This window comes from Pongo abelii, chromosome 15 (assembly GCF_028885655.2).
Source record: "Pongo abelii isolate AG06213 chromosome 15, NHGRI_mPonAbe1-v2.0_pri, whole genome shotgun sequence".
Classification (NCBI taxonomy): domain Eukaryota; kingdom Metazoa; phylum Chordata; class Mammalia; order Primates; family Hominidae; genus Pongo; species Pongo abelii.
This window is the reverse complement of record NC_072000.2, coordinates 229,246-245,316: the sequence shown is the minus strand read 5'-3', so window position 1 is coordinate 245,316 and position 16,071 is coordinate 229,246. Positions and strand designations below refer to the sequence as shown.

Sequence of the window (16,071 nt, the reverse complement as noted above, 5' to 3'; positions counted from 1 at the left end):
GAAAGAGAATTTATTATACATAGTGTTAACATTGTGTGCATAGATATTATAATTTCTTAAATGCTTGGAAACAACAAATGTCAAATTATGGTTGATTGTATTAGATCCACACATATATGATGAAATAAAAATGCAGAGAAAAAATAAATACCAAATGAAATGGCCCTTCCTACCTTAAAAATGGGGAAGATAATTAGATCAAATGCAATAAAATTGAATTGATTAGGTTGAGACAATGCTAACCTAATCAGCCCCTGATTCCTGAGGTAGCAAAATATCTAGGTGGAAAAACTTTCCTCCTTTCTCACCCTTCCTCAGTCATCCTGGGAGCGCCATTGTGTTCTGTGGAATTTATTCAGCCTCCCTAGTAAAAGTGGACTTGGTCTCAAACAGGTAACCCAACTGATCACAAGAAAAACAGCCTAGATTCTGAACATTCAGCTACTGTCTTCACACCGCGGACACCACCTGAATCCCGTCAAAGCCCACATTATTTCTCAACATCCACCATATTCCAGGGCAGACTCTCAAAATTGCCTCAGTGAGACGGGACAAGGTGTGGTGGAGCTCCAGGTTCAGAATAGCTGCCTCATCCCTTCCTACTGCGGCGGAGTCTGTCCCTGCTGGTCAGAGCCCTCCAACTAGCCTAGTCTATGTCCAAGAAAGTGTCCCCTAAAAGGACCTTCTTGTCTCCTCCTCTGCTGAGGAAAGCAGCAGGAATAAGACCTTCTATGTTAGGAAGTACTCAGCCTCCAGTCCTAAATGACTTGATTGACTGATGAACTGATTCCCTAAGGGACAAGGTGTGGTGGAGCTCCAGGTTCAGAATAGCTGCCTCATCCCTTCCTACTGCGGTGGAGCCTCTCTGCTGGTCAGAGCCCTCCAACTAGCCTAGTCTATATCCAAGCAAGTGTCCCCTAAAAGGACCTTCTTGTCTCCCCCTCTGCTGAGGAAAGCAGCAGGAATAAGACCTTCTATGTTAGGGAGTACTCAGCCTCCAGTCCTAAATGACTTGATTGACTGATGAACTGATTCCCTAAGGGGGAGAAAGACAGGGGGAAGAGGCTGTGTTGGGTGAGTCTGTGTTTGCCCAGCTGTGCTGCCTGTGCAAACAGTGGAACGAGAAAAGAATTAGTGGTAGACAGACACTGCCTAGGGAAATTATCTGAATGTAAATGGAACTTATCATAATATGATATCGTTATATATTATAATATTATATCAAAATTTATTTGACATCTAAATAAATTTTGATATATTATGATATAATATATAAAATTTGGTCAGGTAATTTTATAAGAAAATTGAGTTAAATTTTATAACAATATTAACATGTAAACTCAATAGAAAGCTAGGAAAATTGTCTGCTTTAGTGTAAATGACTGCTTTTTGGATAACTCTGTAAAAGGGGTGAAGAGGGGTCTGCTACTTACTTGATAGTAAGTACTTGATATTACATCGACTTCCACATCTTTGCTGTTTTTAACCATTGCCCTCTCAAGATGTGAGAATATTTTACTCTAAGAAAGTATTTTCATAGATATCATAATAGAAATTTTGTTCATTTTAGTTAATAAATTATTATAACATTAATGATTATTAATAATATATGTCATTGTTAAAATATACTCCTACAGACAACATATTACACATGTGTTTTGATGTGTCCTTTAATCTCAGGTAAATTTTTTAAATTTTTATTTATTAAATTCTATATATTTTAGATAAAAGAGACCTTGTAACTGCCATATGATGTACTTTCTTAGAAAGACAAATTCTCAGGCAAAACTCAAGCCTGGCTGGGTGCGGTGGCTCATGCGTGTAATCCCAGCACTTTGTGATGCCAAGGCGGGTGGATCACCTTAGGTCAGGAGTTCAAGGCTAGCCTAGCCAACATAAGGAAACCCCATCTGTACTAAAAATACAAAAAAAAAAATTAACTGAATGTGGTGGTTCACGCCTGTAATCCCAGCTAGTTGGGAGGCAGGAGGATTGCTTGAACCCCGGAGGCACAGGTTTTAGTGAGCCGAGATTATACCACTGCACTCCAGCTAGGCGACAGAGCAAAACTCCGTCTCAAAAAAAGAAAAAACTCAGGCTTATTTTTATCCAAATCTAGATTTTAAATAACATTTCTAGGTGTCCCCTTTCAATAAAAATCCAAACCAAAGCAAACAAAAAATTTCTAGGTAATTCCCATGAATATTAATGACTGTTAAATTGGGTACTTTTATTTTTAAGAAAGGGATTTTTTATATGGATGTGTTGATGTTTCAAACACGTACAGTTAAAATTGTATCTTTTTTTGACAGAGCCTCACTCTGTCCCTCTGGATGGAGTGCAGTGATACAATCACAGCTCACTGCAGCCTTGACCTCCCAGAATCTAGTGATCCTCCCAAGTCAGCCTCCCAAATTGCTGTGACTACAAGTATGCACAACTATGCCCAACTAACTTTTAAAAAATTGTTGTAGAGATGAGGTCTCACTATCTTGCCCCAGTGAGGTCTTGTTGTGTTGCCTAGGCTGGTCTCAAACTCCTGAGCTTTGGCTTCCAAAGTGATGAGGTTATGAATGTGAGCCACCGTGTCCAGCCAAGATTAGACCTTTCAATGAGTGCACATCTTACCTCAAAAAAAAAAAAAAAGAAACTTATTAAAAGATGAAGTCTGCGTTAAAAATGGGTTCATATTAATGATTTTTAATTTGGTACTTCTATTATTAAAAGAGGGATTGTTTATATGGGTGTGTTTATGTGTAAAAAGCTAGTTAAGGTCGATCCTTTATTTATTTTTTTTTGAGACAGAGTCTCACTCTGTCACCCAGCCTGATGTGCAGTGGCACAATCACAACTCACTGTAGCCTCAAACTCCTAGAGTCAAGGGATCCTGCTATGTCAACATTGCAAGTAGCTGGAACTACAGGTGTGCACCACCGTGCCTGATTAATTAAAAAAAAAATTAATAAAGATGTGGTCTCACTATGCAGCCCAGGCTGCTCTCAAACTCCTGACCTCAAATGATCCTCCTGCCTTGTCATTCCAAAGTGATGGGATTGCACAGGCTTAAGACATTGTGCTCAGCCAAGATTTTACCTTCAATGAGCACACATTTTTTATCTGAAAAAATAATAATAAATAATAAAGTCTGTGTGAGAAATGAGTTGAAGTATAGATAATACAAAATTGGCATGTTATTAGTTGCTGTTGAGGCTGGGTAACAGGCCTATTGCACTGTTTCTTTTATTTTTGTGTATGTTTTAAATTTTCTGTAATAAAACATGTATAATAATACAAAGTTGATCTACAATGTTAGCTCTTAAGATCTTAGTGACTTTGGGGGAGCAAAAAGAGAGAAAGTGGTTGCCAGGGCATCAGTGAACCTGGTTCTATTTCTAGGTTACACACGTGTGTTCACTTTGTAATAATTCATTGAACTTTACCTGATTTCTTTGTACACATCTTTCTGCAAGAACGTTATACGTTTATACAAATTTAAATATTACTTATTTGCACAAAATTTTAACATCATATCTCAGAATAATAACACTGTTTTGTATCGTTTTAAAGTGGGACATGTTTGTTCAGGGCATCATCAGATGGATATTAATATTCCAAGGTATTTACTTATGTCCTAACACTTTGGTGACCTTCTAGGTCTTCCCATGTTTACATCAATTTAGTAAGTAAGACAGTTTTAATTTTTTAGGGTACAGGCGAAGCACGGTGGCTCATGCCTACAGTCTCAGCTCTTTGGGAGGCCAAGGCAGGAGGATCATTTGAGTCCAGTATTTTGAGTTTTTTTAGGATGCAATTATTTTTCAACAAAGTCCTCACCCAAGAGTGAGGTTCAGCAATGCAAGGGCACCTAGTGCATACTATGCATTTGGTATGAGTAGAACTGGATTGAATCAGGAATAAAATATGTAGCAGAGGTCAGTTCGGCAAGGAAAAGTAGGTAATGCAGGTAAGATCAGAAGAGCACAACCCAGCAGCAAATCTTTCCATTTATTTCAGGAACCCATTTGCCACTAGTTCACCGGAAGAGGCTGATTTAAACCATTCATTTCAGGAAACCATTTGCCCCTAGTTCACAGGAAGAGGCTGATTTAAACCATTCATTTCCGGAAACCATTTGCCACTAGTTCACCGGAAGAGGCTGATTTAAAGCAGCAGTTTGGGGGCTTGGTTGTACCCCATAGTCACCCAGAGAGCTTTAAACAGCACTGTGGCTCAGGTCCCACCGCAGGGATTCTGAATTCATTTATCTATTGCCTTTTGAGTTTAGGTAATTTTAAAAGCCTCCCTGGTGATTCCCGTGTGCACCCAGGGGGAACAACCCCTGGTTCAGGGTGAGAAATGCATTTGCTGTGCATGCATTCTATGTGTGCAGCTGTGATTTGCCCCATGGCCACTCCTGAGTTTGGGGTCTTAGAAAATACACTTGTCCTGTTAAAAATCTAAAGACAACTTCAAGACACACTCAGCTGTTTGGCTAAAATGCAACAGGAGAAAATATCTTCTCAACAGGTGTATCTGGATGGCCCTTGCTTTCAGAGTAAAAGGTGGTTTCAAGCACAATATAGCACTTTTTTCCCACAGGCTTTCAAGGCCTTTTACTATCATATTCTTATGAATCACAGGAATAAAAAAAATCAAGTTATATACCTGTCAAATATTGTATTAGGTAAAAATTAAGGGCATGTCTTCCATGCTCAGGTACCCTGATTAAAATCAGTTAAGACCCATCTGCCCGGTGTGGTGGCTCACACCTGTAATCCCAGCACTTTGAAAGGCAGAGGCTGGAGGATCACTTGAGCTCAGGAGCTCAAGACCAGCCTGCTCAACATAACAAAACCTCATCTCTGCCCAAAATACAAATATTATCTGGTTGTGGTAGTGTGCACGTGTGGTCCCAGCTACTTGGGAGGCTGAGGTGGGAGAATTGCTGGAGCACAGAATGTCAAAGCTGCAGTGAGCCACTGCACCCCAGCCAGAATGACAAGGAAAGAGACCTTGTCTCAGAAAAATAAATAAATAAAGAGACCCATTCTTTCAGATACCCTCCTTCTTCTACATAAAACACAGGGCTTTTGACTGAAATGTTTTAAGATGAACTGAAGATTCTCCCATGATCAGGAGCAGTAGATGGGGGTTGCTCCCTTCCCGTTCTTTGAGTTGAAGCAAGGCAGAGGTCTGGAGACTCAAACTGTTAAATACTCAAACTGGTAAATATATCAATTGCTTTCTTTTCATATGTTGTATTAAGCTATTCTTGCATTGCTATTTAAAAAATCTGAGACTGGGTAATTTATAAAAAAGAGTTTGATTGGCTCATGGTTCTGCAGGCTGTACAGGAAGCATAGAACCAGTGTCTGCTTCTGGGAAGGCCTGGAAAGCTTACAATCATGGTGAAAGAGAAGCAGGCATCTCACATGGTAGAAGCAGAAACAAGAAAGATGAGGAAAGGAGGGGCCACACTTCTAAACAACCAGATCTCGCGAGTACTCCCTATCACAAGGACGGCACAGAGCCATGAGGGACTCACCGATGATTCAACCACCTCCTCCCCAGGCCCCACCTGCCACATCGGGGATTAAAATTCAATATGAGATTTGGAGGGGACATCTAAACTACATGGCATGACCATCAGAAAAACAGATGAAGAATTCATGGTTTCTACTGTCCAGAAATTTTTCATCTAGAGCAAACGGATTAATAGCTGAATTCGGCATCCTGTGGTCAGAAGGGAAATGGATTAATGGCTGAATTCAGCATCCTGTAGTCGGAAGGGAAATGGATTAATAGCTGAATTCAGCATCCTGTAGTCGGAAGAGAGAAGGGAGCTGCACAGGGGGCCTTCGCTGCATGTGCTCCACTGTTCCTTGGGTTCCGATGTCTCCTCCTGAAGGGCTATTCATGGACAGAAGAGTTATTGTTATTGTTGTGATTATTTCTATTTATTTTATCTTGGTAAAAATAAGTTTTTAGCTTCTCATATAATTGTCCTAAAAAACCCTAAGAGTTTTGCTTAAGTTTCTTGTTATCATGTGTTATAAAAATTGTCAGGGAAGTGGCTAAAACAGATTAAAATTACACAAGCTCTAAGAGTCAAGTCTCTTTTGGGCAGGCTTAGGAAAGACAGAACTGGAAATAATCCACCAGCATGAACATCAGAAACATGGGGTCCGCTTTCTGTTCCAGCCCTGCCCAGATCCACCCTTTTCTAAGGCCTCATCTAGGTCTGGCCTCACCCTAGAATCTTCTCTCACAGAACTGATTAAAGGAGACCAGAGATTCGGGCTGGGGCTCCTGCTGCCTCTCCTGAGCTGGTGCCCACAATTTCCTAAAATGGAAGAGCAGAAAAATGGAAGCAAATAATTCTTTATTTGGGGGCTATAATTTCTTTTTCATTGAAGCCAGTGCTTCTAGAGACACCCCACCTAGCAACTTGTTTTCCATTCCTGCAAATTCAGTAGCTGCTCCACAAGACACAAAAAGGTAAATATAAATATAAAACATCTCTCTGAACAGTTCACCCTTTTTTCTCTATCCCTCTCATCTGTCGATATAGCTTTTATTTTGCACATTTTATTTTCCAGGTAAATAATTTTTAAAATGGAAGAAAAAATAGAAACACTAGGCCCTTCATTTAAATCCTGAAAATTACAGAAAACTTAGTACCCAACCCCCAGGGTGCTATGAGGATTAACTCACATCATGTAATGTTTCCTGAACATTGCTCTGTAACAGACTTCTGAACACATAGTATGTGCTCAATAAACATTGTATGAACTCATGTGTACATGTTTTCCAAATGCAGACTTACTCAAACATTGATGCCTTCTCTAGGCTTTCTAAACTATAAAGAGCCAGTGGAAAATGACGTGTTTGAAAATGGTGATTGGTGGCTTCCACTTTGGGCCAAAAGTATTTGTGTTGTGGTAACAGTGTTGGGTGTCAGGAGCTCTGTGCTGTGCCTACTTTCTCTAGCTGAGTGCTACTATATTGGATGTAGTGGAAGAAACATCAGCATTAAGAGGAGAATTTTTAAAGAAGCCAATTCATGGATCCCTTCCAAACCTGCAGAATCACATCACTAAGAGAGAGCCTGGAATCAGAAGTAATTCATAGGCACATTGAAACTTGAGAGTCGGGCAAGGTGACTCACGCCTGTAATCCCTACACTTTGGGAGGCTGAAGTGGGCAGATCATCTGAGGTCAGGAGTTCAAGACCAGCCTGGGCAACATGGCCAAACCATGTCTCTACTAAAACATACAAAGATTAGCCAGGTGTGGTGGTTGGTTCCTGTAATCCTAGCTACTCAGGTGGCTGAGATTGCAGAATCACTCGAACCTGGGAGTTGGAGGTTGCCATGGGCCAAGATGGTGCCACCGCACTCCTGCCTGGACAATGAGTGAAAACTCTGTTGAAAGAAAAGAAAAGAAAGAAAAACTTGAGAGGCAATGCTTAGCTAAGTGGCTCTCGGCCCATGCTTCCAGCCATAATCATATGGCCAGCTTAAAGAAATACCACCACCTGTGCCCTCCCCAGAGACTCTATCGGTCTTGGTGGGAGCATCTATGTGGTTGTAATTAGAAAGTCAAATTGTCCATCTTTGATAATTATATAATATCATATACACAAAAATTCTAAAGACCACCAAAAAAACTATTAGATTTGATAAATAAATTTATTTATCAAATAAATTTATTTGATAAATGTTTCAGCATGCAAAAATCAATGTACAAAAATTGGTAGCATTTTTATACACTAATGATCATCAAGCTGAGAACTGAATTAAAAAGTCACTTCCTTTTACAATAGCTACAAAAAAGGTAAAATGCTTAGAAATACAATTAGTCAAAGAGATGAACGATCCCTACAAGAAAACTACAAAACACTGATGAAAGAAATTGTACATGACACAAATGAGAAAAACATCCAATGCTCATGGATTGGAAGAATTATGATCATTAAAATGACTCTACTGCCCAAAGCAATCTACATATTAAATGCAATTCCTACAAAAATGCTAATGTTATTTTTTATAAAATTAGGAAAAAAAACACTAAAATTCACATGGAACCACAAAAAGAGCATGAATAGCCAAAGCAAATCTAAGCAAAGAGAATAAAGCTGGAGATATTACATTATCTGACTTAAAATTATGCTGGAAGGCTGTAGTAACCAAAACAGCATGGTACTGATATAAATTGACACATAGATCAATGGTACAGAATAGAGAACCTAGAAATAAAGCCACATACCTACAAACAACTGATCTTTTACAAAGTCAGCAAAAACATACACTGGAGAAATGACATCCTATTCAACAAATTGTGCTGGAAAAATTATATTGCTGTATGCAGAAGTATGCAATGGGACCCCTATGTTCCACCATTTACAAAAATCAACTCAATATGGATTAAAAGACTAAAATGTAAGATCTGAAACTATAAAAATGCTAGAAGAAACTCTAAGATAAACTCTTCTAGACATTGACTTGGACAAAGAATTTATGACTAAGATCTCAAAAGCAGATGTAACAATAACAAAAATAGGCAAAAGGAACTCAAACTAAAAAGCTCCTGAAAATGAGCTTTTTAATTAACACAGTGAACAGAAAACCTATGGAATGAGATAAACGTTTACAAGTTTTGCATGTGACAAAGATCTAATGTCCAGAATATACAAGGAACTCAAACAGCTCAACAAAAATAAAACAAGTAACTTCATTGAAAAGCAAGCAAAGAACATGAACATTAAAAAACAGACACTGATGGTCAATGGTCAACAAGCATGTAAAAGATGCTCAATGTTGTCAATGATCAGAGAAATGCCAATTAAAAACCACAATGAAATACCAACTTACACCATGCAGAAAGGCTATTACTAAAAAGCAGAAAAATGAGCTATCAGCAAGGATACAGAGAAAAGAGAACACTTATACATTGTTTGTGGGAAAGTAACTTTCTACAATCTCTATGGAAAACAGTATGGAGATTTCAAAATAGACTAAAAATAGAACTTCCATTTGATTCATCATTCCCACTACTTGGTATCTACCCAAAGAAAAATAATTTGTTACATAAAGAAAATACCCATGCTCACATGTTTATCACAGCACTATTCACAATAGCCAATACATGAAATCAATTTAAATTTATCAATCAATAATCGAATAAAGAAAATGTGCTATACAAGTATACCATGGAATGCTACTCAGCCATGAAGAGGAATAAAATCATGTCTTTTGCAACAACATGAATAAAACCAGAGGCCATTATTGTAAGTGAAAAAACTCAGAAACAGAAAATCAAATTCTGTATTTTGTCACTTGCAAGGGGGAACTCAATTATGCATATACTTGGATATAGAGACTAGAAAAATAGACACTGGAGACTCAGAAAAATGGGAGGTTGGAGAGGGTTTAGGAATGAGAAAAGAACTAATTGGGACAATAAACAACATTCAGATGATTGTCACACCAAAAGCCCATACTTCATCCCTATGCAACATGCTTCTGGAAGGGAGCTGCATTTGTACTCTCTAACGTATTAATAAAGAGATTTAAAAAAAAAAAGGCCTGGCGCGGTGGCTCAAGCGTATAATCCCAGCACTTTGGGAGGCTGAGGCGGGCGGATCACGTGGTCAGGAGTTCAAGACCAGCCTGGCCAATATAGTGAAATCCTGTCTCTACTAAAAATACAAAAATTAGCCGGGCATGGTGGAGCACGCCTGTAGTCCCAGCTACTCAGGAGGCTGAGGCAGGAGAATCACTTGAATCCGGGAAGCGGAGGTTGTGGTGAGCCGAGATTGTGTCACTGTACTCCAGCCTGGGAAGAGAGGGAGACTCCGTCTCAAAAAAAAAAAAAACAAACTTTGGCTTTTATCAAGAGGGCAAACTGAATAGACCTCATAATTTTAATAAATAATTAGATTAGGCAAAAAAATTTTAACAAAAATAAATAAAAAATAATATTGTATTTTAAGAATGGTATAGAAAGATAATTTGATGAATTAGAGTAGTTAGTACTTAGCACATACAATATGTTAGGCAAGATTCTAAGCCACTTAGACTTTTATGGACAGAATATGTAACAGGGTAAAATAAATAACACAAAGATTCATTGGCAATGACAAATTGACATATTTTCAATCATATTAGATGATATTAAAACCATTAACAAATTTACTGTTTTGTTTCATAATAAAAAAGAATGTTAAATAACTTCATTAAAAAGTTTGACTAATTAGGCATATAGATAAATGGGCAGCATTTTGACCAGTACACGGAGGACACACATTTTCAAAGACCAGACAAAATTATTTATTTATTTTTTGGGGGGAGAGAACAGTTTTATTATCTGGGGATACAGTGGGGCCCTTTCCCTGGGAGGTGGGTCTTCCACTGGTTACCCCCGCCAGGGCTCCAGGGGGCGCCATGCGATTCAGTGCTGGGCTCCGCTGGGGGCCGGGCCTTGGAGAAGGCTAACTGTGCGGGGAACCAGCAGCTGTGGGGTCCTCAACGCCCGCTCCGCCCGGCTGCACCGGGCCTCCTGGTGCTCCTCAGGCTCCCGCCGAGTCTGCGTCTCTGGAGGGCAGCGAACCATCGTGCCCAGAACCTTATCCTCACAGTCCAGATTGACGCAGGTCAGGCATTTCTGCTTCCTCCTCTCGGGCAGGTCTTTGCACTTGGGTTTCTTCCAGTCCTTCCTCCCCCCGCTTCTCTGTCTGCCGGAGCTTAAATTCCAGCCTCACCAATGTTCCAGCTGGGAAGGGCGTGTCCAGGGCGCTGTTCACACTGGTCTCCCGGAAGGCCCGCTGCACGGGCGGGTGCTTGGAGCAGATTCCTCCAGGGCCACCTGCAGGCCCCGGCGCTGGCCCCCTGTGTTCGGCTCCCCGCCCCCGCGTCCCCCGCTCCCACCCACGGGGCCAGCGAGATCCGCAGCCGTCTCAGGCTTCCCCTGTCACCCCGACGCTGCGAAGCGGGTGTGCGCCCCTTAGTTCTCCGAGCCCGCCGGGAGCCACCTCCTCCCCTGCCCTGCCCCTGGGGGGGCCATGCCCGCAGAACGCTGGGCAGAGGCGAAGGAACCGGGAAATGTCCCTTTCTCCACACTGACCTTGGGGTGTGCCGGGTCCTCTCCACTCCCTCCCACTCTGCCCGCGCTGTTCCCTGGGGCCCGCAGTTTCAGCAAAGTTCCCTGCCGCGCCGGGAAGCCGTCCTGCTGCCCACTCTCACCCTTCCTCCTTTTCTGGCCAATTCTCTCTCCCCACTGGGTCTCCGACACGACCCTCTCTCCTCCCGGCTGTCCCCGGAGCCCCTCTCTGCTTCCCCAACTCAGCCCCCTCTCTGACGGCTTCTCCCTCCCACCCCCAAGCGAATCTCTGGGCTCCCACGGGGTGCCCCCAGTCCCCGGGGCCTAGGTCAACCAGACAAAATTATTTTAAATGGGAAGGTTTGAATTCCATTGAATTCATGAAAGCAGGAATCCATCTGGTCATATTTTAAATAATTGTGAAATGATAATAGCAATTACCAATTTAAAGTTTAACCAGAATTCAGAATAACCACCATTTTACCAGAAAAAAAAAAAAACCTGTTATAACTAACCAAGTCAGTAAATTCGCAGGATACAATATTAACATATGAACATCAGTTGCATTTTTTTACAGTAACAACAAAATATCTGAAACAGGAATAAAGATAGTTCCATTTACAATATTATCAAGTAGAATGAAATACTTAGGAATGAGTTAACAAAGAATATGGAAGATCTGCATACTGAAAACTATAAAATGTTGAGGAAAGAAAATGAAGAATACAAAATGAGAAATATGTGTTCATGGATTCTAAAAATTAATAATGTTAAAATATCCATACTACACAAAGGGATCTACAGAGTTAAATTTCTATCAAAATTTTAATGCCATTTTATTAAAATGTAGAACAACAATTTTAAAATTAGTATGGAACCACAAAAGACCTCAAATAGCCAATACTGAGAAGAACAAAAAGGCTGAAAGCCTCACACTTCCTGATTTCAAACTACATTACAAAGCTGTAGTCATCAATATAGTATAGTACCTACATAAATCCAATAGAACAGAATAGAGGACCCAGAAATAAACTCACGGATATACAGTCAACCAATCCCACAGAATGGAGAAAGGATAAACGCATCAAGGAGTGGTGTGGGAAAAACTAGATATGCACAGAAAAAAGTGAATGTTTCTCTCATATCATCACAAAATGAATATGAAATGAAATAAAGACTTAAACATAAGAACTGAAATCATGAATCCTCTAAAAAAAAAATGGGGAAAAACCTCCTTGACACTGGTCACGGCAATGATGTTTTGGATATGACACCAAGAACACAGTCAACAAAAGCAAAAATGAACAAGTGGAACTGTGTCAAAGTAAAAATTTTCTGCACAATAAAGGAAACAATCAACAAAATATAAAGGCATTATAGGAAATGGGAGAAAATATTTGTAAACCATATATAGGATAATATGTTACTATCTAAAATATATGTCATACTAATCAATACAAAAAAAGAACCCACAGCAGAATTAAAAGCAATTTCTTGATTAATAATTGGGCAAAATATATTAATAGCAATTTTTCCAAAGATACACAAACGGCCAGCAGGTATATAAAAAATGCTCAACATCACTAATTATCAGAGTAATTAAAATCAAAATCACAATGAGGTATCACCTTATCATGGTGTTTGGATGCCTATTATCAAACAGTCAAAAGATAAAAAGTGTTAGGGTGTAGAAAAAGAGAACACTTGTCCACTGTTGCTGAGGATGTCAATTGGTGCAGCTATTATGAAAAACAGTATGGAGGTTCCTTAAAATTTTTAAACTAGAACTACCATTAATCCCAATTTGGAGTATGTAGCCAAAGGACATAAAATCAGGATCAGCAAGGGTATGTGCACTCCTCTGATACAGATAAATGAACTGAGAGATACATAATTTCAGCTTTAATAAAAATGAAACTCTTTCATCTACTACAATATTGATAAATCTTGAAGACATTATGCTGAGTGAAATAAGCGGAACACAGGACAACTACTGCATGATCTCGTTTGTATGTAAAATCTAAAAAAGTAAATAAAAATAAAAGAATAAAAGGCCATGGAAACATTAGAACGGTGGTTCCCATGGGCCGGGAAGTGGGGACAGTGGGGAGATTTCCATGCAAGGGGGCACCTTCTGTTACAAGGTGAGCAACTGCTGGGACCTAATGTACAGAATAGTGACTATAGTTAACAACACTGTGTACTTGAAATTTGCTACAAGAGTAGATCTCAGGTGCTCTCACCACACACACAGAAATGTATTAACTATGTGAGGGGATAGATATGCTAACTAGCCTAACTGAGGTAATGTAAAGACTACTGACATCTCAAAACACTCTATTGCACACCCTAAAAATACACACTTTTCAATTTGTCAATCATAGCTCAACGAATGGAGAAAAAAAATAAGAGTAACCAGCAGGTCATATCTAGCCACACGGAAACTCGATTTAAAACACGCTTGGCCACTGTTTGCAGCTCAACTCGGGAACGGCCGGAGCGCTTCTGGCCCCTGGACTTCGACGCTCCTCCCGCAACCCCCGTGGCTGTGGCTCCGCCGGCCCCAGCTTCGGACCCGCGCAGCCCCTCCGAGGCCGCAGCCGTCGGGCTCCCGAACTCACGGCCTCGGGCCCGTACCCGCCGCCAGCGCCTTCGCCTTGGCCGCTCCTCCTCCTCCCAGAGCCCGAGCTGGCCCAGCGGAGAAGGAGGGCGGAGAAGCTGGAACCCTAACGCTGAGCTGCAGGCGGCAGGTGCGGGAACGGGAGACGCTATGGCCTCGCACAGGACGGCTGCTCAGAGCGAAACGAGCAACCGCCAGGAGCTCCGCACGCAGCTGGAAGAACTCAGTCACGTACTCCGCTGTGGGAGAAATGGAGATAATAAAAGTCTGATGTAGAAGTACTCGCAGAGAACCATGCTCCTTGGTCAATCTCAGATTATTATTATCAGACCTACTCTAATGATGTTAGTCTTCCAAACAAAGTGAGTGACTGAACTGTCAAATCAGCAAGATCAGGATATTGAAACTCTTGCTTTGAATTCTAACGACCAGTTATAAATAGTGATGCTCACCCTGGTACTGATAAGACACCAAATGTTAAATGTAGACAAGAGGGTCATTTGCCTCAAATTCACAGGAGCCAGCATCTGCATTAGCAGCACAAGATACGTCCTTAGAAGGTTCGTCATTAGATGGAAGTTTGAGAGGTGCAGCAGAAGCGGCTTTATCACAGACTGGATTAAGTTATGATGAAAATACTGGCCTGTATTTTGACCACAGCACTGGTTTCTATTAAGATTCTGAGAACGAAATATATTATGATTTAATTTATTACTACTGTGATGTGGGAAGTGGTCGCTATGGATTTCATTCTCGAGTAGATTTGCAACATTTTCAGACTTATAGCACAAAACAAAAATGAAAAATTGTGAAAAGAAAGGATCCAGACTCTTCTACAAAAAAAAAAAAGTGAGGAAAAGGATTTGAATTGAGAGGATCAAGAAGCCTTCAGTGTTGAACATACAAGCTGCAAGGGGAAAAACAATTTCACAAATGTGAAAAAAAAAGCCAAAATAGGCATTCATCACAAAAATAATCCCCCAAAATTCACTGTTCCAGTTAGTGGAAATGCTATGGAATCTCCTCTTAATGAAAACATCTCAATTCATCTTTAAGGATGAGAAAATCACAGAGACTGATAGTGAACCAGAAGAAGGTGAAATTACGACTCTCATACCGACGGTAGTTATGATGAAGGCATTACCAGTAAAGGCAATGCAACTGCAAAAGATACTGAGGAGGAAGATTAGGAAAAAGTGTGGCCCTCATATATGAGAGTAATTGTCGTTAGATCACCTGTGTTACAGACAGGATCATTCTTCATCATTACTGCTGTAAAACCTGCTACAATTGGAAGAGAAAATGATTTGGAGCATACTCTTCGAATCCCTGAAGTTGGTGTAAGTTTCATGCAGAAATCTATTTTAACCATGACTTACAAAGTTATGTCCTTTTGGATCAGGCAGTCAAAATGGAACAATTGTTAACGGAAAATGGATTTTTCAGCTGAAAACTAAATGTGACCCTTATGAACCTGAGCATGGAGATAAAGTGAAAGTTGTAGACACTGTGTTATCTTATTACATTCTCCCTGGCAGTAATAGCTGTGTTGGATGTGAACCAGGGCAGGTTACAGCTCACGTTTTCCTTGATAAGAAAGATGATCATTTGTTGGTCCATCATTAACTAAGAAGGAAACGAGTTGGAAAGAAGAAAAGGATTTTAAAAATATACGAGTAAAATATGGTTTACAGAATACAGACTACAAAAATGATAAGATACTGGAGAATCAAAAATATAAAGATAGAGTTGGAAAACATAGGGAGCAGATTGGAAGTGAAGGAAATTTCCAAAGAGATGATGCTCCTGCATCTGTTCGTTCTGAAATTACTGATAGCGACAAAGGTCAGAAGATGTTGAAAAAGATGCGTTGAAAACAGGAGAAGGCCTGAGGAGGGATGGTGGGAGAATAAAAATTCCAATACAGCTTCAGCTTTGGCAAACACATGCAGGATTGGAGACAGACAAACCATCCTCAATTAAAGAGACTCACCTTCTCCAAAACAACAACAACAACAACAACAACAACTGGGACAAAGCACAGGAGAGGTTTGCTGAAAACTTTCCAGAAACTAAACTTCCAAAAGATGACCTAGGAACCATTCCTTGGGTAAAAGGGACTGAGGAGTGAAGGTTAATTACAGAAGAAAACTCAAGCTTTTTTATAGAGTTTGGAAATTCTTATTTTATTGCAGAATGTTTCTCCCCAAAAGTCAGTGCCACAAGAAAGCTGTGTCACAGTTTACCCCTTCCTGATTCAGAAATGTGTAATAAAATGTGGTTTGCAGCTTTTATAAAACACTTTTTAAACTAATTATTAGTGACTGAATTAAATTATACAGTAAGTGAAC

At 40.2% G+C, this 16,071-nt stretch overlaps 1 pseudogene; it reads left to right on the top strand.

The window, feature by feature from the left end:
• Positions 1-13,870: 13,870 nt before the first annotated feature.
• On the top strand, positions 13,871-15,851 carry LOC100452842 (angiogenic factor with G patch and FHA domains 1-like; annotated as a pseudogene).
• The last annotated feature ends 220 nt before the right edge of the window (positions 15,852-16,071 follow it).